We start from the raw sequence: 21,912 nt of genomic DNA, 5'->3' as shown, positions 1-21,912 counted from the left end.
CGACTACATCTGTGGAAAGAGACAGTGGAAAAGCTCAGTATCATCATTCAGAACAAGGCCAGGGCCCCACTGCGGATCAGACTTACTCATATGGAAGTTTAAATTGAAGCTGAACAAAATTAGAACAAGTCTGTGAGAGTCAAAGTACAATTTTGAGTGTATCCCACCCGAATTTGGAGACCATCTCCAGAATAGATTTGACACATTGAACACTAATGACCAAAGACCGGATGAATTGTGTGATGACATCATACATGAAGAAAGCAAGAGGTCATTAAAATGACAGAAAAGAAAGAAAAGCCAAAATGGAGGTCAGAAGACTCTGAAACTTGCTTTTTGAATGTAGAGTTGTTGTTGCTGTTAGGTGCCGACGAGTCGGTTCCAACTTACAGTGACCCTGTGCACAACAGAATGAAACACTGCCCAGTCCTGCACCATCCTTACAATTGTTGTTATGTTTGAGCTCATTGTTGCAGCCACTGTGTCAATCCACCTCGTTGAAGGTCTTCCTCTTTTCCGCCGACCCTGTACTTTGCCAAGCGTGATGTCCTTCTCTAGGGACTGACCCCTCCTGACAACATGTCCAAAGTATGTAAGACACAGTCTCACCATCCTTCTAAGGAGCATTCTGGTTGTACTTCTTCCAAGACAGATTTGTTCGTTCTTTTGACAGTCCATGGTATATTCAATATTCTTCACCAACACCACAATTCAAAGGTGTCAGTTCTTCTTTGGTCTTCCTTATTAATTGTCCAGCTTCCACATGCATGTGATGCAATTGAAAATACCATGGCTTGGGTCAGGCACACCTTAGTCTTCAAGGTGATACCTTTGCTTTTCAACACTTGAAGAAGTCATCTGCAGCAAGTTTACCCAATGCAATGTGTCGTTTGATTTGACTGATGCTTCCATGGCTGTTGATTGTGGATCCAAGTAAAATGAAATCCTTGACAACGTCAGTCTTTTCTCCATTTATCATGGTGTTTCTTGTTGGTCCAGTTGTGAGGATTTTTATTTTCTTTATGTTGAGGTATAAGCCATACTGAAGACTGTGGTCTTCGATCTTCATTAGTAAGTGCTTCAAGTCCTTTTCACTTTCAGCAAGCAAGGTTTTGTCATCTGCATAACACAGGTTGTTAATGATTCTTCCTCCAATATTGATGCCCCATTTTTCATATAGTCCAGCTTCTTGGATTATTTGGTCAGTATACAGATTGAATAGGTATGATGAAAGGATACACCCCTGATGCACACCTTTCCTGACTTTATACCATTGAGTACCCCCTTGTTCTGTCCAAACAGCTGCCTCTTGATCTATGTAAAGATCCCTCATGAGCACAATTAAGTGTTCTGGAATTCCCATTCTTCGCAATGTTATCCATAATTTGTTATGATCCACACAGTTGAATGCCTTTGCATAGTCAATAAATGAATTTAGAGTAGCTAAAGTGAATGGCAGAAATGATGACGTAAAACAGCTGAACAGATTTCAAAGGGAGGCTCGGGAAGATAAAGTATTATGATGAAATGTGCAAAGTCCTGCATTTAGAAAAGCAAAAGAGAAGAACACACTCAGTATATTTTCAGTTGCCTCACAGGAATGGGAAAGCTGGACAGTGAATAAAGAAGACTGAAGAATTGAGACCTTTGAATTATGGCGTTGGCAAAGAATTGAGTATAGCATGGAGTGCCAGAAGAACGAACAAGCGTGTCTTGAAGAAATACAGCCAGAGTGCTCCTTGGAAGCGAGGATGGCAATACTTGTCTCTCGTGCTTTGGACATGTTATCGGGAGGGACCAGTCCCTGGAGAAGGACATCAGGCTTGGTAAAGTAGAGGGTCAGTGAAAAAGAGGAAGACTCTCAATGAAATGGATTGACACAGTGGCTCTAACAGTGGGCTCAAGCATAACAATTGTGAGGATGGCACAGGATGGGGCAGTGTTTTGTTCTGTTGTACATAAGGTCACTATGAATCAGAACTGACTCCATGGTACCTACTCACAACGGCAGCGTTGTTAAATGAGATAACATGTATGTTTATACCGGTGTGACTATTTCATAAATGGTAGTAATTGTTATCAACTGAACTAGGTGTTTGAAAATTTGGCGCTACTATTTATGAATCATATGATTCTGGAAATGTCTACTTACTCATTTAGGAAAACTGGGGAAAGTACCCACACTGAAAAAGATTGTGGTGAAAAGAATATGAATTAAGGTTTTGTGAAAGAGTTTTGTAGGTCTAAAGTTACATGCAAATATGAGAGTTTATTATTATTTCAACTTTTCCCTTAAATTTATCCTTATCTTTAACTACATTTTTAATACTGTACTAACCACGGTTTAAAAGTGTTGAGAAAAAGTAGTTGCTGCCTCATATTCCTATAATTTAACGGGCGAAAGAGAAAGAGTACAAAACCCCCTATGATTAAAAAAAAAAAATAGAACTATTTAAATACAAACAATCCTTGTGATACATGAACACGCTAGAGGGTTTTGCAACTATAGGAACCAGGCTAAATTGCTTTGGGAAACTTTCTTGAAAATATAGCGGTTTGCTCCTTTAAGGAAACTCTTCCTCCTGGAAGCTTTTTATAAGGTCCAGATTTAGTAAAATGCCTTCTTGGGTCTTCTACTTACTGTACTTTATGGACATTATTTGTTTATATTTCTACCTTCTTCAGTAAGAGTGATCACACAGGTATAAATCATGGATTTCCAGTTACAGCTCCAGTTACAGTGCTTGGCACATAATCACTGAGTAAGTGTAAATGCTGCTGTAGCATATGTAGTTCCAGCCTTGAAGGGGCACATAAGCTCGTCACCATTATGTGAACAAATAGTCGCTGAACCTGTTGATGCAGGTCATAATAGCGACACGAAACAAGTATAATGTCAGCACAAAGGAGGGAGTAATCTGGCCATTTTAGGGAACAGAGGATCATAGGAGGGTTCACACACACATATTTGCCTACCAGAGAGGGCAATAGACATATTCTAGACAAAGACAATAGTAGACACAAAAGCATGAAACATTCTGATATATGTAGGTAACTTCAAGTAGTTTGAGATGGGTAGAGAGTTAGGTTTAAGTGGAAATGCAGTGAAACTTTGGAAAAGCCAGCAGGGGCAGGATCGTGGAGAGCCTAGTAAAAGAGTGTGGTAGCTGAATTTTTCCTGCAGGCATGGGGAGGCATGGAAGAGTTTTAATATAGGAAAGTAATATATGGAGATTAGTTTTAGAAATGTTCATTCTATATTTGTTTGAGTTTCCTAGTGCTGCTGTAACTGAAATATCACAAGTGAAATATCACAAGTGGGCACCGTTCTGGAGGCTAAAAGTCCAACTCAGGTCAATCCCATCCTCATAGTTAATCCCAGGCATGCCTTGGTTCTTGGCTTGTCACATGGCAACTTACCCTTTACCCCTGCCTTCCCCCGCTGTGTGCATATCTGTTTCTAATCTGATCTTTTTCTTTTTAACTCAGAAACGATTAGATTTAGAATTCACTAGGGTATGGAAACCCTGGTGGTGTAGTGGTTAAGTGCAGTGGCTGCTAATCAAAAGGTCAGCTGTTCGAATCCACCAGGTGCTCCTTGGAAACTCTATGGGGCAGTTCTAGTCTATCCTACAGGGTCGCTATGAGTCGGAATCGACTCGATGGCAACTGATTTTACTAGGGTATGATCTAATTAACATAGCAAAGTGCCAATTACTAAACAAGATTACATCCACAGATATAGGGTTTAGTATTACAACACTTATTTTAGGGGGAGAATACAATTTAATCCATAACAATATTTTATCCACGCAGAAATGGAGAACAGAGTATAAGAATTACATATTTTATCCTCCAAATACATTGCTTTCAAATTTCAAACTTGATTTGCTGCAGGAGCCCATAGGAGAATCTTCTCTTACCTTGTGACTGCCTTTGGGATATCATCAAATGGCCATTGTGGTCCAAAGAGCCCTCCACTGGCTATTAATGCAGTCATCTTCCCACTTTTCAAATTAACTTGAGCTTGCGCTGCACATCTTAATGCAAAGGAGACTTCAGTTAAAAGGGCTTTTTGAAAGACATCCTCTTCTTGATAGTAATAACCCCTGTTTTCAACTAGTATGACATAAGACAACAACTATGACATCACTGGGTTGTCCCAAGATTCAATATGAGGAGGGTGGCAGCCCACTAGGACAATGAATAGTGAGTCCTTGTGCTTCTCTCTTTTCCCAGATTCTCTCACAGCCTGAACCATACTTCAGAAAAAGAGCTGTGTGGTATGTCAACCTGATGATCCGTAAGGGTACGTAGTCAAATGTGTGTATTATCCAGCATATATAGAGGCTGTATTGAGTCTCTGGTTTTTCTCTCTCTCACACACATGCATACATCTGTCCTTGTGAATTGTATAGGTGTATATACATGTTCAAGTGGAAGTTCTCTGCAAGAGAACATAGCTGTTGTTATGTTTTCACGTATGTGCTTTTGGGGAGATGCACGTGGAATGGAGAGGGAGGAAGAGAATTTGAGTGAATTTAGCCAAATCAACTGTATTTATTAATTTAGCCAAACTTTATGGGCAGGCATTACTCTAGACTTGGGTGTGCAAAGATGAACAGACATGGTTCCTGACTTTAAGAATTGCATCTGAACCCCATGAGGATTTACACAAAATGAACAAATAAAATTCAAGGTAATACATTCTGTGGTAGAGCCATAATGCGTCTCTGTGAGGAGGGGACTGTGAAATCACTAACTGGACACCTAATGCCTATTCAGTGCAAGTCACTTTCCTAATGGTGAAGGCGATAAGGGCAATACGATACGGGCATTACCCTAAAGGAGTTCAAAGTCTGTGACCAGGCAACCAGGGAACGAGTGATGGGTGTCTCACCCAGATTTCCCACATACCTACATCCCAATCCAGGTTTTATTTTTCCTTCCCTGAATCTTATTATAGACTACTCTTACCTTTAATTTTGTTCTTATGAAGATGACACACCATCCCTTTTCAATTTATTGCTTCAATTCCATAATCTCTCACAATAATGGGTAATTTCGTTTGAGTTAGTGATATTAACTGAATCCAATCTCTCATTCAATACACGTTTGATTAGTATATGTTACGTGTTTGAGGTACAATTCAGAACTAAAGTAATAGCCAAAAATCATCTGACAGGATGGGTTAAATTCAGACAAAGACTACATTTGCATGCAGATATTTCTTCTGAAGCCTTAGTAGCTGAATTAGGGAATTTTTAGAGCTGAGAGTACATAGCAACTACCTGCCGCACACCTCTGCTGGAATGAGTTGAAAGCTATTGGTCACCAAGGAGTGCTTCCTCCTCTTCACCTCTTTAAGTATCAGCATAATGTAAGTGTTTGTGACATACACTCTGGGTCGTTAAGAACAGAACCAGAACTGCCAGTTCATTCTAGATCAGTTCCTAGCAACTGCCGATTGCCAATAATAACATTTTTAGTTGGATGAGAAATGAATTTGTGCTTCCAGAGTTGAAATATATTATGTTCCAATGGGTGACACAATCCCAGTCTTTAAGTATAGGTCTCAAATTATATCACACATTATTTTTTATTTGGTCTTAAATCTCAGCTTTTAACTTTTCCTTCCCTTTTCACTTCTCCCTCCCACTTTCCCTTTTCTTTTCATCCTCTTTCCTTCCCTCACTCCCCTTTCCCTCCATACCTCCTGAACCCATCCTATAGAGATTTCCCCAGTTGCAGAATGAATAATTGGAGTAGATATACTCAGCAACTGGCAGAACGCCCACATTCGATCCCTGACAAGTGCGGTAAGGGATATTGTGGTAGGACAAGCCAAATGGAAGCTGTTAGAACTGCTCCTACCTAGGAAAACAGTAAACCAAAAGCAATACCACATTTCTGGAGGAATTGCAGAGATTACTACTACCATCAAGTACTTGAAGGATGCAGGGGTGGTGATTACCACCACATTCCATTTAATTTGCCTGTTCGGCCAGTGCAAAAACAGATCTTGGAGAATGACATTGGATTATAGTAAAGTTAACCAGGTGGTGACCCCAATTGTAGCTGCTATTCCAGATGAAGGTTCATGGGTTGAGCTAATTAATACATCTCCTGGTACCTGGTATGCAGCTATTGATCTGGCTATGCCTTTTTCTCCATAGCTTTTCTGAAGGACCACCAGAAGCAGTTTGCCATCAGCTTACAAGGCCAGCAATACACCTTTAGTTGCCTACCTCAGGGCTACATCTACTTTCCAGCCCTATGTCATAATTTAACCCACAGGGAACTTGATCGCCTTTCCATTCCCCAAGACATCACACTGGTCCATTACATTATGACATTATGCTGATTGGACCTAGTAAGGAAGAAGTATCAATGATTCTGGACTTATTGGTAAAACATGTGTGCTAGAGAATGGGAAATTTGACAAAAACTTGGGCACCTTTCACCTCAGTGAAATTTCTAGGAGTCCAGTGGTGTGGGCCATGTCGAGATATTCCTTCTAAAGTGAAGGATAAATTATTGTATCTGGCCCCTCCCACAACTGAAAAGGAGGCACAACGCCTAGTGGGTCTCTTTGGATTTTGAAGGTGACATATCTCTCATTTGGGTGTGCTACTCCAGTCTCTTTATCAGGTGACTCAAAAAGCTGCTAGTTTTGAATGGAGCCCAGACCAAGAGGAGGCTCTGCAACAGTTTCAGGTTGCCATGGAAGTGGCTCTGCTACTTGGGCCGTATGATCCAGCTGATCTAGTGGTGCTTGAGTGTCAGTGGCAGATAGCGATGCTGTTTGAAGTCTTTGGCAAGCCCCTGTTGTTGAATCACAGCGCAGGCCCTTAGGATTTGGGGGCAAAGCCAGCCATCCTCTGCAGATAACTGCTTTCTTTTTGAGAAACAGTTTTCAGCTTGTTTATGGGCCACAGTAGACTGAACGCTTAACCATGGACCACCAAGTTACCATGCAGACTGAGCTGTCCATATTGAACTGGGTGTCGTCTGACCCACAGAGCCATAAAGTTGGACATGCACAGCAGCACTCCATCATTAAATAGAAGTGGTATATATGAGATCAGGTCCCAGCAGGACCTAAAGGCACAAGTAAGTTGCATGAGGAAGTGGCCAAAATGCCCATGATCTCCACTCCTGTCACATTACTTTCCATCTTCTGGTCTGCACTCTTGTTCTCATGGGGAATTACTTATGATCAGTTGACTGAGGGAGAGAAAAGTTGGGCCTTGTTTACAGAGGGTTCTACGTGATATGCAGGCACCACTCAAGAGTTGACAGCAGCTGAAGTGCAGCCCCTCTCTGGGACTACTCTGAAGGACAGTGGCAAAGGGAAAGCCTCCCAGTTGGCTGAACTTTGAGCAGGGCAGTGGTTGTTTACATTGCTTGGAAGGAGAAATGGCCAGATGTGTGATTGTATCCTGATTCATGGGCTGTGGCCAATGGTTTGGCTGGATGGTCAGGGAACTGGAAGGAACATGATTGGGACATTAGCGTTAAGGAGATATGGGAAAGAGGTATGTGGATAGACCTCTCAGAATGGGCCAAAGAAGTAAAGATATTCATGTCTCATGTGAATGCTCATCAAAGGGTGACCTCTACAGAGGAAGATTTTAACATTCAAGTGGATAGGATGACACGTTCTATCCAAACTAGTCATCCTCTCTCCCTAGCCACAACCGTCATTGCCCAGTGGGCTCATGAGCAAAGTGACAATGGTGGCAGGATGGAGGTATGCATGGGCTCAGCAACATGAACTTCCACTTACTAAGGCTGACTTGGCTATAGCCACTGTTGACTATCCGGTCTGTCAGTAGCAGCGACCAACACTGAGTCCCCAACATGGCATCATTCCTCAAGGTGATCAGTCAGCAACCTGGTAGTAGGTTGATTATGTTGGACCACTTCCATCATGGAAAGGGCATTGTTTGTTCTTAGTGTAATAAACGCTTACTCTGGATATGGATTTACTTTCCCTGCATGCAATGCTTCTACCAAAACTACCATCCGTGGACTTACAGAATGTCTTATCCGCCATTATAGTATTCCACACACCATCGCCTCAGATCAAAGGATTCACTTCACAGCAAATGTATTGCAGCGGGGGGCCCATGCTCGTGGAATTCACTGGTCTCACCATGTTCCCCTTCATCCTGAAGCAGCTGGCTTGATAGAGGGATGAAATGGCCTTTTAAAAACACAATTATGGCACCAGCTAGGTGGAAATACCTTGCAGAGCTGGGGCAGGTATTTCTCCAGGAGGCTGTATATGCTCTAAACCAGTGTCCAGTGTATGGTGCTGTATCTCCCACAGCCAGGATTCATGGGTCCAAGAATCAAGGGGTAGAAGTGGGTGTGGCATCACTCACCATTACCCCTAGTGACCCACTTACAGGATTTTTGTTTTCTGACCCCATGACCTAATGCTCTGCAAGTCTAGAGGTCTTAGTTCCAAAGGGAGGAATGCTCCCACCTGGAGACACATCACTAATTCCATTGAACTGGAAGCTAAGAATACCACCTGGCCACTTTAAGGTCCTTATGCCTCCAGATCAACAGGCAAAGAAGGGAGTTACCATATTGGCTAGTGTGATTACTGAGAGGAAATTGGAATGATACTGCATAATGGAGGCAAAGAAGAAGAGATCCCTTAGGGTGTCTCCTAGTACTACCAGGCCCTGCGATTAAAATCAATGGAAAACTACTGCAGCTCAATTCCAACATGACTACTAATGACTTATACTCTTCGGGAATGAAGGTATGGGTCACCCACCAGGCAAAGAACCACAACCAGCTGAGGTGCTTGCTGAGGGGAAAGGAAATACGGAATAGGTGGTAGAAGAAGGTAGTTCTAAATACCAGTTAAAACCACGTGACCAGTTGCAGAAACAAGGATTGTAATTGTTATAAGTATTCTGTATATGTTTGCATCAAGTATTTTTGTTTTCTTCACTTATAAAACATAAACCAAAAAACCAAACCTGTTGCCCTTGGGTCGATTCCAACTCATAGCGACCCTATACGACAGAGTAAAACTGTCCCATAGAGTTTCGAAGGAGCACCTGGTGGATTTGAACTGCTGACTTTTTCGTTAGCAGCTGTATCACTTAACCACTATGCCACCGGGGTTTCCAATAAAATAGAAGATGTAACAAAGTTAGTGTATTCTCGGTTGTATGCCATGTTAGTCGTATCATGTTAGGCGCAAGTATGACTTTAAAATTGTCTTTATTCAGAGATTACGTATGGTTTAAGGAGATGTATACAGATACCAAATTGACAAAGGGTGGACCACGATCTTTAAGGTTGTGTGTCAACTTGGCTGGGCCATGATTCTCAGTGGTGTGGCAGTTATGATATAGTTTGGCAATAGTATAATGATGTAATCACTTCCATGATGAAATCTGATATAATGTGGTCACCTCCGTGATGGGATCTGCTGTAAGTAGCCAGTCAGCTGAAAGGGAATTTCCTTGGGGATGTGGTCTGCATCCAATATAGGTGAACTTTCTGGCAAGGCTGTGACCTTTTGCTTGCTCTGGATCCTGCAGCTGGCTCCTGTTCATCTAACCTCCAGTTCTTGGGACTTGAGCTAGCAACTTACCTGCCATTTTGCCTCTCAGTCTTGGGATTTGTTGTTCTCCGCAGCCTGTGAGCCAGAGCTCTGCTGCCTGACCTGCCAATCTTGGGTTCGCCAGTCCCTGCAGCTATGTGAATCCGGAGAAGCCTCCAGCCTGACTCAGGGACTTGGGACGTTCCAACCTGTACAAATGCACGAGCCATTTCCTTGATATAAATCTCTCTGTATATATTTATGCACTTTACTGGTTTTGCTTCTCTAGAGAACCCAACGTAAGATATCAACATTGTTCTGAATAAAATGTGCTAGGGTGCTGTCAGAAAAACAAAACAAAAAACAGACAAAATGCTGCTTGTCCACTTATATTTGTTCTCCTCAGGGCATGGTGATGTGTATTTCTCTTTAAATGGTCTCTTGACTGAGCTTTACTAAAGGATTTCCACCATAACCAAGTGGACTTGCTGATGAGAATTCTTCCATCTGAATTAAGGAAGCATTAACAGCGTAAACATTTTTTAGCAAGGTTAGTTTTATTTTACTTTGTTAAAATATTTTCCTGACTCCTAGAATACCTTTTGTTTTTAGACCTTGAGATGTTGTGCTAGGATTGATTCCAAGGTGTTCTGTCTCCAGAACGTTTGCTTTTATAATAATATTAAAATTGAACAAATATGAAAATTCTGAACTGGAAAGTCAAATATAAACTAAAGGGACACACACTCTACTCTTTGATTTTTCTGGTCGGTTTACCCAGAGCAAAGAAAAACAAAATGGGCTGTAGAAAGTGATCAGTACATAAGTTTTGAATGAATATTTATAAACAAAGGAGAGAAATCACCAAATAAATTGAAACTTCCTGGTACTTTGTCATAAAGTAGTAGACTCTGCATTTTTTACATGTAGACCGTTAGTGTGAAAATTACATAGAAATTGGGGCTTTTGCATTTATGCTCTTAAAGAACAATGTCTCCCATGGAGAGGGAAACCCTGGTGGCGTAGTGGTTAAATGCTACGGCTGCTAACCAAAAGGTCAGCAGTTCGAATCCACCAGCCTCTCCTTGAAACTCTGTGGGGGAGTTCTGCTCTGTCCTATAGGGTCGCTATGAGTTGGAATCGACTAGATGGCACGGTTTTTTTTTTTTTTTTTTTGGCCCATGGAGAGAATAGTTGACTAGAGAAAAGATTGGAAGATTGCCCTTTATTGACTTCTATAAAAAAAAAAAAAAAAAAAAAAATTTTTTTTTTTTTTTTTAATCTTAGTATACGTTTACTTTGTTTCTATTCTTTTTTTTTTTTTTTCCTGGCTTGAGAGTCATCTGTTTTATTTCATTAAAAAGCTCTATATAGTCCTCTGGAGGGAAGGCATACTATGGGCCAGATACTAACAGAAACAAAATTATAAGAAGTAAAAATTGTCCACATTCTTTAGAGGACAAAACAGATAGAGCGGCTGTACGAATTAGCAGAACCCAGATTATTTTTGTAAACATTTCCTCTATTTCCTTGTCAACTCTTTACTCCAAAATAAAACCCAGATATAACAAACCATACAAATCAAACGCAAAGCTTACTGAACTATTATGAGGCAAACGCCCTTGTAACCAGGTCCAGAAACAGAACTTTGCCGAGTCCTCAGAAGCTGTTTGGTGTACCCATCCCAATCACAGCCCCTTTCCTGTCTCCAGAAATAATACTATCCTGACACATCTTGTTTTCCTATATGTTCAAACCTATGTGTGTATCTCTAGACACTAGTTTAATTTTTCCCATTTTAAATAACTCAGTATGCCTCTTGAGTTTCTTTTAATCTACAGATTCTTCTTCTATTAATTTCTTTTCCTTACAGTATACCTGTAGAAGAATCAGTGCTATTTGACCTGTAGAGTTTCCACAATCTGCATTTGTCAATTATACACTTACGATGCCGTTAATTCATTTCCCCTGCAGATATGTATTTTGTGCTAATTGCAACTAGACCCAGAAGCTTGATCAGACTCAAGTTTGATCCCTTTGGTGAGATACTAGCTGATGTTGCATTATTTGCTCAGGGAACATATAATATCCAGTGTTCGCTTCCCTTTGATGTTAGTAGCCACTGATGCTCCATACCATTAGTCTTCATTCCATGTTTCTGGATTTACTTAGATTATCTGAAGCTCATTTCCTAGTGTGTTCCTTAGGAAATGTTCATGGAAACAATATTCCTTGAAGTTTTGCATGTTGGTAACAGTTGTCTATGCCTTTCATACTTGAAGGTCAGCATTACTGGGTATAAAATCCTTGGCTCACAGTTTCTTCCCCAGCTCACATTTTTATTTCCTTAAGTATTTTACTCCATTTTTGCTGGTATAAACTGTTGCTGTTGAAAAGTCTGTTCGTAATCTAATTTTCTTTCCCTTGTAAGTCACATGATTTTTGCCTAGATGGCCAATTTTGTTTTTCTTTTTTTAAAAGTCCAGTAATTTTACTAGGACATCTTTTGGTGTATTACGCCATATGAGTAGTATCTGCCACATGATGTGTCCTTTCAATATGTAGTTTGAAATCCTTTTTTATTTCAGAAAAATGTTCTTGAATTACAGTTTTTAGTATTTGTTCTCTTGCTTTGGTTTTCATCTTCAGGGACTCATTCACATATTGGATCTTCCTCACCTTTCTTCAGTATTTGTCATTTTCTCTTAAATTCTTTTTATCCTTTTTTTATTTATAATTTATTTTTTTCTTGTTTTGACCTTCTATGTCTTTTAATACATTATTTGTTCCATTTATTTACTTTTGTGTTATAGTCGAATACCAAACCCGGTGCCGTTGAGTCAATTTTGACTTGTAGCAACCCTATAGGATACGGTAGAACTGTCCCATAGGGTTTCCCAGAAGCAGCTGGTGGATTCAAACTGCCAACCTTTTGGTTAGCAGCTGAGCTCTTAACCTCTGCACCACCATTTTAAATGATTAAAAAAATTTCCAATTCTTTCTTGAGTTATCTCATTTCTGAGTTTTCTAATTTTTATTTATCTTATTCTTTCATGTTTTATATAGTTTTTTTAGTATAGTGTGGGTCTTTTGAAATAGTAGAGTATAATCTCTCTCTCTCTCTCTGCCTTTCTCTTATGTCTTTCAAGTGTGTTTTTATTGTTGTATGTGATTTAACCTCAGCACATATGGTTGTTCATTTCTGTGTGAGATTAATTTTCCTGAAATTTTATAAAATAATGGCTTTTCTAACTTCGCATATCTTCTGCTGCTTGCATATAGTGTTGAAAGGCATATAGTCTCTTGCTTTCTGAGATTTACTGTCTGTTCCCTTTCCCCACTTTATATATATATATATATATATATATATATATATATATATATTTTCTTTATCTCTATCGTCTCTTGCAAAATTCTGACTTCAGTACAAGTAAATTTTCCACAGTTTGGATCCTTATCCTGAAACAAAGTCCTGGTGCGTCAGGTTTGAGAGTTCCTAAAGAGTGAATTGCAGAGTGAATTGCTCTAACCTGAAAGGGTGTGGTTCACACCACAGTCTGCTGGAGTGAACAACACCCCTCTCAGTTTTAGCAACTCTTCTCAATTTGGCATGTTGCACTTTGCAGGGAGGTAAAGTTATTTGCCCAAGATCACGCAGCTAGCAGCAGAAAATAAATGTACATGAAAGCACCTTGATTAGTGCCTAGTGTAGAGAGACTGTTTAATGCATGCCTTCTTTCCTTCTTCCCTTCTTCCCTCTCTCCTGCCCTTCCTCTGTTTCTTCCTTTCCTCCAAGATCCCAGATTTACACCCAGTGATTTCTGAATTCAGAGCCTCTGCAAGCTCATTTAATATGCTGTGCTTCTACCACATAGTGTGAAGTCACTGGAGCTTTTAATTCAGCGAGACCATTTAAACAAAATTCTCTAAAACATATGCCCATCTTGTGCTACAAACCTTTCCTGTTTTTAAGCTCATGTACTTTTCACGTGGTATCTACACATGTCAGATTCTTTGACACCTACCTCGTCAAAATATGGTTTATTAGAAGTAAATGTATGGGCTCAGTTTAATAAATCTATTTATAGACATTTTATATAATTCTTTGAAAGCTTCTTTTTCATCTCCCCCGACCACCCCAGGAGACCATATTTGATAGAGTAAATATCTGTGAACGTTAAGAACCTTGATTTCACTTCCAATCTTAAAATCCACAGAATTTAAAGAGATCTTAAGCTCAGCCAAAGCCAAATACCCTTCTTTTTGAAAAATCTTATAAAAACCATTAGTTTGATTAGGAAGCTATTCAGCTCTTAGACACAAGTCCATAAAATCCTAAGCTCCACTGGTTAACATGCTTTCTTCCTGATAATAATGGCTAAAACTAGATGCATTCAAAAACTGAAGGTATCATGAAAGCTCCCAAGGAATATGTACTGTACAATCTGTAATATAAAAACTCCGATTTACTAATTCTCCGTAATTCTCTACAGAAGACTGATTGGTAATCAGATCTGGGGTTTCAGAGTTTTGCTTAAGGTATGAAGTCACCACACAAGTCCTGGGGGAGTCACTGCTATATTTCAAGCCAGCCCCTTTATAAAATCTTATTCTAGTTTTTGCCTCTAACAGATTTCCCAGGTTGGTGATACACCACACAGAAAATGCCGTTTCCTCGTTTCTCCCCAGCTGAACTTCCTGTTCTTACTGTGCAGGCTCAGTTCACACTGTTTGAATTTACTTATTGTGGTTTGCATAAAATTATCCTTCATTCATCTACGCATAGTAGATAACGATTATTTGCCTGTAAATCTAACAGGTACCGAGCTTGGTTTACCCTTCCGTTCTGTGGGCACTCTCTGAACAAATGCCAAGTTGTTCTTGAAACATTTTCCAGCACATTTAGAGCTGTGTTTTTCCTCTTGCTTTCTCTTCGTCTTTTAGCAGCCTGAGGCTCCTTCTTTCGTGGTGTTTACTCTGTAGCTGGTGTGAACAGAGGCTCTTGGAAAGGGTAGAGTGTTAATATCCTGAAGTGTGTCTTGGTACGTGTAAAAGACTGCTTCTCTAGGCTGCTGGGAGCTACAGCAAAGACAGGCCTTTCACAAACACACACAGCCATGAACAAGTGAACACGCCTACCCTTAGCCTCTCAGGCTCTCTGATTTCACATGTGTAGAAACAGCCCAGGAAACCTGACCCCATCTTGATTGGGACATTGCTTTGCATTCATTTCCAGAATATTTGGAACCGCACATATGTTTCTCATCAACGCTCATGCTTGATTGTTCTAAGTAATTTTTAAAAATGAAATAAACCTGTATTAAAAATTGTCACTTTGCTTTAAAGAAGCACAATTAGCTCCCTTTGGGGGAGCAAACAGAAAAGAAAGAATGAGATGAAATATTTCTGATTCTTTACATGTATTTCCATAAATGAGAATGGCATTAAGACGTAGTAATACATTTGATGTTTGAGGGATTTTAAATAGCTTTTGAACAAATCAAGTACAAAATACTGTTACTCATACGAAGAACTCATTTCAAACAGAACCCATTAATGAAACATGGCTTAAAACCATGTCTGTTTTAAATATATGTTCAGGATTAAAAGTTACTGGGCCAGAAACAGAAAGTTAAGTAAGCTGATACCTGAATATAATAACTAACTTTGCAGGTACATTAGTTGCTTCAACCCATGAAGGCATGATTTGGTAAATTGCCACACCGTGTATAATATACTTAAGCCTAAAAGACTTCATGCATTTCTGAAAGTGCAGTAATTTGAATTCATCTCTATTTTACCTGACAACCTAAGGGCTATCCCCAAACTCAGTCCGTTAATGCTGTGGCCCTTTTAAGACAGAAGGGTGGAAGAAAACCTCTCTCTCTTCCAAGAAGCGAAGTGAAGTGCTTTGAGACCCAGTTATCAGTTTCACATTGCCTCCTGATACCTACCTATTCTTTCGGTTCACTCTTCATCCTACGCATTTTGTGATGCTTTGTCATCCTTTCCCTATTGTAGACTCCTGGCTTCTTGGTAGCCCTTTTTGTCACCTGTTCCTAAGATCTTTCTGACTCGGACCTTGACTCCTAGACACTCGTTTTTGGTGATGTGTCCTCCAGAAGACTCCAGTCCCACAGGAGCCCCAGATTAGGAGTGGTCAGGCATCAGCCTAGCCACTGTTCATTGGGATGATGGTACTCCATCCTGCCAGGTCCAACCCAGTCTCCACTGTGCCTCAGGGGTAGAAATGATTTAAACTGTGCCGTGCCTTTCCTGCTGGACCTTCCCCAGGCTCCACTACCATCTCAAAAACAAAACTAGTCATGCATCGCTAATCATGCTTCAGACCCCCGTTCCCCCATGAAATAAGAAACGTTTGTCCATTCTGCAGGGATCATTTTTGTCCTTGCTATATATTCTTTCCAGAGCCCTGGTGGTGCAGTGCTTAAGTGTTCAGCTGCTAACCAAAACATCAGGAGTTCAAATCCACCAGCCCCTCCTTGGAAACCCTGTGGAGTAGTTCTACTCTGTCCTATAGGGTCCCTATGTAGTAGAATCAACTCGATGGGCTTGGTTTGGTTTTTGCTATATATTGTTTCTACCATAAGTGCCTAACCACATCTTTGCCATGCAGCCAAAGTCCTACCAACCCTTAAATTATATTCTCCAATAATACCCTCTTTCTGCCGTTCAATTATATTTAATTGAATATTTTATTATTAGTTTTTCTTCTGCATTTCATATTTGTTTTTCTTATATAGATGAATTAATCAATTTTAAAATACATGAACACATGTACTAATTCTGTTACTTATAAGCCAAGTGACTATGGCATGGTTTTTACATCTGAAAATGAGGATAATACTGCTATCTACTTCTCCGAAAAGTGTACCAAAGGCCTGAACTCATGTCCGATACTCATACATAATCTTTGAATTGAATTTTAAGTAAAGAACTTTATTATATTTTTGTTGTTGTTAGGTGCCGTTGGGTTGGTTACGATTCATAGTGACCCTGTGTACAACAGAACGAAACATAGCCCAGTCCTGCACTATTCTCACAATTGTTTGAGCCCATTGTTGCAGCTACTGTATCTATCAATCCATTTCATTGAGGGTCTTCCTCTTTTTTGCTGACCCTCTACCAAACATGATGTCCTTCTCCAGGGACATGATAATATATCAAAGGACGTGAGATCAAGTCTCACCATCCTTGCTTCCAAGGAGCACCCTGGCTGTATAACTTCCAAGACAGACTTGTTCATTCTTCTGGCAGTCCACGGTATATTCAATATTCTTTGCAACACTGTAATTCAAAGGCATCAATTTTTCTTCAGTCTTCCGTATTCATTTCCAGCTTTCACATGCATATGAGGTGATCGAAAATATCGTGGCTTGGGTCAGGTTCATCTTAGTCCTCAAAGTGACGTTTTTGCTTTTTAACACTTTAAAGAGGTCTTTTGCAGCATATTTGTCCAATGCAATAACCTCATTTGATTTCCTGACTGCTGCTTTCATGGACACTGATCGTGAATCCAAGTAACATGAAATCCTTAACAATGTCAGTCTTTTCTCCACTTACCATGATGTTGCTTATTGGTCTAGTTATGAGGATTTTTGTTTTCTTTATGTTGAGGTGTAATCCATATTGAAGGCTGTGGTCTTCGATCTTCATCAGTAAGTGCTTCAAGTCCTCTTCACTTTGAGCAAGCAAGGCTGTGTCATCTGCATATCACAGGTTGCATCTGCATATCATATCATTGGTGGTAGTCTTCCACCAATCCTGATGTCACATTCTTCATATACTCCAGTTTCTCAGATTATTTGCTCAGTATACAGATTGAATAAGTATAGTGAGAGGATACAACCCTGACACACACCTTTCCTGACTTTAAACCATGCAGTATCTACTTATTCCATTCGGACAACTGTCTCTTGGTCTAAGTAGAGGTTCCTCATAAGCACAATTAAGTGTTCTGGAATTCCCATTCTTTGCAGTGTTACCGAGAAGTTGTTACGATCCACACCGTCAAATGCTTTTGCATGGTCAATAAAACACATGATCCATCTGACATCAGCAATGATATCCTATCCCTCGTTCCACATCCTCTTCTGAATCCAGCTTGAATTTCTGGCAGTTCCATATCAGTGTACTGCTGCAACAACTTTTGAATGATCTGCAACAGAATTTTACTTGCATGTTGTATTAATGATATTGTTTGATAATTTCTGCGTCTTGTTGGATTACCTTTCTTAGGATCTCTTCCAGTCATTTGACCAGGTAGCTGTCTTCCAAATTTCTTGGCATAGATGAGCAAGCACCTCCAGCACTGCATTCGTTCACTAAAACATCTCAGCTGGTATTCCATCAATTCCTGGAGCCTTGTTTTTTTGCCAGTACCTCCAGTGCAGCTTGAACTTCTTCCTTCAGTATCATTGGTTCTTGATCGTGTGCTACCTCCTGAAATGGTTGAACATTGACCAGTTTTTTTGGTGCAGTGACTCTGTATTTTCCTTCCATCTGCTTTTGATGCTTCTTGCATTATTCATTATTTTGCCTATAGAATCCTCCAGTGTTGGCAACTCGAGGCTTGAATGTTTTCTTCATTTCTTTCAGCTTGAGAAATACCAAGTGTGTCCTTCCCTTTCATTTGTCTCTTTCCAAGTCTTTGCACATTTCATTATAATATTTGACTTTGTTTTCTTGAGGCGCCCTTTGAAATCTTCCACTCAGCTCTTTTACTTCATCATTTCTTCTATTTTCTTTAGCTACTCAACATTCAAGAGTAAGTTTCAGAGTCTCTTCTGACATCCATTTTGATCTTTTCTTTCTTTCCTGTCTTTTTAATCACCTTTTGCTTTCTTCATGTATGATGCCCATGATGTCTTCCCACAACTTGTCTTCAGTCATTAGTGTTCAGTGCATCAAATCTATTCTTGAGATGGTCTCCAAATTCAGTTGGGATATACTCAAGGTCATATCTTGGCTCTTGTGGACTCTTGTAATTTTCTTCAACTTCATCTTGAACTGGTACATGAGCAATTCATGGTCTGTTCTGCAGTCTGCTCCAGGACTTGCTTTGACTGATGATATCGAGATTTTCTGTCATCTCTTTCTATAGATGTAGTCGATTTGATTCCTGGGTTTTCCATCCAGTATAGTCGCCATTTATGTTGTTGAAAAAAGTTATTTGTGATGAAGTCGTAGGTCTTGCAAAACTCTATCGTGCGAATTCCAGCATTTTTTATATCATCAAGGCTGTATTTCCAACTACTAATCCTTCTTCTGTGTTTCCAATTTTTGTATTCCAATCACCGGTAATTATCAGTGCATCTTGATTGCATGTTTGATCAGAAGTTGTTAAAAATCTTCAATTTCTTCATCTTTAGCCTTAGTGGTTGGTGTGTAAATTTGAATAATAGTCATATTAAATGATCTTTCTTGTAGGCATATGGATGTTATAGTATCACTGAGAGCGTTGTACTTCAGAATAGTCTTGAAATGTTCTTTTTGACGATGAATGCAATGTCATTCCTCTTCAATTTGTCATTGCTGACATAGTAGACCATATGATTATCTGATTCAGAATGGCCAATACCAGTCCATTTCAGCTCCCTAATGCCTAGGTCCATTTTTGACTATTTTCAATTCTCCCAGATTCATACTTCATACATTCCACATTCCAATTATTAATGGATGTTTGCAGCTGTTTCTTCTCATTTTGAGTCGTGCCATATCAGCAAGTGAATGTCCCAAAAGCTTGACTCCATCCACATCTGTCATGGATTGAATTGTGTCCCCCCAAAATATCTGTCTATATGGCTAGGTCATGATTCCCTTGTATGATTGTCTACTGTTTTATCTTCTGACATAATTTCCCTGTATGTTTCAAATCCTATCACTATGACTTAATAAGGTGGATTAGTAGCAATTATGCTGATGAGATCTACAAGATTAGGTAGTGTCTTAAGCCAATCTCTTTTGAGATATAAAGGAGAGAAGCAAGCAGAGAGACATGGGGACCTCATACCACCAAGAAAGCAGCACCAGGTGGAGAGTGTGTCATTTGGACCTGAGCTTCCTGCACTGAGATGCTTCCAGACCAAGGGAAGACTGATGACAAGGACCTTCCTTCAGAGCTGACAGGGAGAGAAAACCTTCCCCTGGAGCCAGAGCCCTGAATTCGGACTTCTAGCCTACTGGACTGTGAGAGAATAAATTTCTCTTTGTTAAAGCCATCCACTTGGGGTATTTCTGTTCTAGCAGCACTAGGTGACTAAGACAACGTCATTAAGGTCAGCTCTACTTTGATGAGGCAGCTCTTCCCAATAGTATTTTGAGTGCCTTTCAACCTGAGAGTCTCATCTTCCAGCACTATATCAGACGATGTTCTACTATTATTCATGAGGTTTTCACTGGCCAAATTTTTCAGAAGTAGACTCCCAAGTACTTCTTAATCTTAGTCTGGAAGCGCCACTGAAACCTGTCCACCATGGGTTATCCTGCTGGTATTTGTAATACTGCTGGCAGAGCTTCCAGCATAACAGCAACGTGCAAGCCACTACAGTAAGGCAAACTGACAGGCGCGTAGTGGGAGCTTTATTAGACTGTGCATTTATCAAATGATGTAGCAGGACAATAAGCAAATTTATATCACCTGAGACTGTGGAGTTATTTTTCAAGTTGGAAGGCATCAAGTGTTGGATATTGGCTCTTCGAAAGGTTTCTCAGTTTTTCAGTGGAAAATTGCCAGCGTCACTAAAAGCAAGATGAAAGAGCCTATAGCATTGAAGTCTTTTCTCTCTAGAAAGGAGAAATCTTTTTAATCTCTCCAGAAGGAATTATCCTATTCATTATACTATTAACATAACTACACAGTGTGAAAATTTCAGAGTCCTAACTGAAGTATGGAGAGACAATATACAAATACACATCATAGTTATGGAGGCTAGTTTTGTCCACCTGGCATTTAGGTACTTCGTTTATTATTAAGTTCTATCTTGTCCATTTCCAGCTGTCTTAGACACTGTTTCTTAGACTTATTTCTCAAGGAACACAAACTCCTTTCTGGTGGGTATTAGGTAAAATTTCAACTCAAGTAAAAATTGCCTTCCCAAGCTACCCCTTAGAATTAAAACTAGTCATTCTTTCCTTCCTGGTTTCTACACTATGAATCTTTTGGAATAATACCTCCTAGAGCTGTCATCAGTTATTGCCACCCTTCGTTGGGTTTATTCCCAATTTTTTTTTCCTCTGTTTACACTTTTCTTTTTGCTTCATTAAAGTTCTCATGGTGCCACCAAGCAAATGCACTATTTTCTTCTCTAAACATTCTCTGTCATCAGAATTCTTGTTTTTAGTTAATGTTTTTAGTTTAACTACCTACCTAGAAAATTCTTACCTTGTTGGCCAAATTAGAAACTTTGAAATTTTTTGATTCCTTCCTTTTTCACATCCCTCACATGGAATTGATCACTGAGTCATTAGAGTTCTTTCTCTTAATTCATGCTACAATCATTGTAGACAGCTTTTTATATGCCAGCCACTAGGAATTCAATGGTGAATGAGATTGACCCAGTTCCTGCCCTCATTGGTTTTATAGTCTGGCAGGCAGTAAGTTTTCTTTTACTGGTAAAGTGTTAGCCAGTTTAATTTCCCAGTAGTGAGTGGTTGTAGCGGCAAAGGGAATACAGAGGGTACAGCAGGTGCAAAGTCCTGGGCCCAAAAGAAACATAATGACTGCTGGTAAACTGGACCCAAGCTCAACAATTACAGCTGCCTTCTAAGTAAGTAGGCTTCTCACCTCTCTCCTCTCTAATTACTCTGCTATCTGCTGATAGACCTTCCTTTCTACAACACAGATTTGATTATTATACCCTGTTTAAAAACTATTGATGGATCCCCGTTACCTACAGAGTAAAATCTAAATCAGCTTGTCAAAATGTCTTACCTTATAACCCTGTGTGCAAAACCCTCTGGCCACCCCAAATTACTTGCAATTTTCCAAACAAAAAATGCACTTTCTTGCTTCTTCCTTCTACAGTTGCTCACCTGGTGAACTTCTAGATCAGCTTAAATTGCTCTGAAGACTTCCCTGAACTTGCAGCAATAAAATGAATTGCTTTTTGGTCGTGGTTTTATTTTTTTAGCTTCTTATAAGCTCATATTCTTTCCTTGACCGCCTTGCAGGCTAGACTATGCTTCTCTAGCCCTTGGACAGTTTTATTTTTATAATTTTTCTAGCTCTGATAACAGTGCCTAGAATATCATAGGTGCTAAGTAAATATATACTAAATTAAATTGAATTTCCCTTTCACAAATACCCCTTTCTTTCC

This window comes from Loxodonta africana, chromosome 3 (assembly GCF_030014295.1).
Source record: "Loxodonta africana isolate mLoxAfr1 chromosome 3, mLoxAfr1.hap2, whole genome shotgun sequence".
NCBI classification, from domain to species: Eukaryota; Metazoa; Chordata; class Mammalia; order Proboscidea; family Elephantidae; genus Loxodonta; species Loxodonta africana.
Note: the sequence above shows the minus strand (reverse complement) of the source record.